The sequence below is a fragment of the Arachis duranensis genome, chromosome 6 (genome assembly GCF_000817695.3).
Source record: "Arachis duranensis cultivar V14167 chromosome 6, aradu.V14167.gnm2.J7QH, whole genome shotgun sequence".
In the NCBI taxonomy this organism is placed as follows: domain Eukaryota; kingdom Viridiplantae; phylum Streptophyta; class Magnoliopsida; order Fabales; family Fabaceae; genus Arachis; species Arachis duranensis.
Genome location: NC_029777.3, coordinates 61562814 through 61563553, shown reverse-complemented (window position 1 = coordinate 61563553; position 740 = coordinate 61562814).

Below are 740 nucleotides of genomic sequence, written 5' to 3'. Positions count from 1 at the left end.
ATCTATATACATATATGTATATATATATATACATATATATATGTATATATATATATATTCCCATATGTATTATTACTTGTGTTTTAATACACTTACCTTGATAATTATCCATTTAAAATATTTATAACTTGAACCGCTGATTTAACAGGCCTAAAGTTTGACACCCAATGCACACTCTTGCCACCTAACCACCATTAACCCACAAATTATCATTCAGCCATGCATGAGTTCATTTTGGAGAAAAAGAAAAGAAAGAGAACCGAGAGAGAGAAAGGACGTGAACTCCATGGCAAACCCCCTTTCGCGTTCAATTTTTTGAGATCCGTAACTCCGATAAAAAAATTTAATCCAATTAAAGTGTTCGTATTTTTCTCCTCTTCACGTTGATACAACCTTTATTCGGGAGAAATTGATGGTGAAGCTTTCCCTCAAGCTTGCATGGTTCGGAAAAAGTGACGAGAAGGTGGGATAGTCGATTTTTGATGTTTTCTTCTTCAATTGTTCAGTCAGAAACCTTCCCTAGGGCTTCAGTTGTTGTGATTTCCGCATGGAGGTAGGATTTGGTAATTTTGTAATAATTAAATATGACTTTGATAAGTGAATATTGGTTTGATTGATTATTGCTTGAGATTGATTGAATTTGTATTGAATTTTGGTTGAATTATTGTTGTTTCTTTGAATTTATGGTTCGACCATATGAGAACAGCCTAGCTAGGGTATTATTGATCATTTTTGGGGCT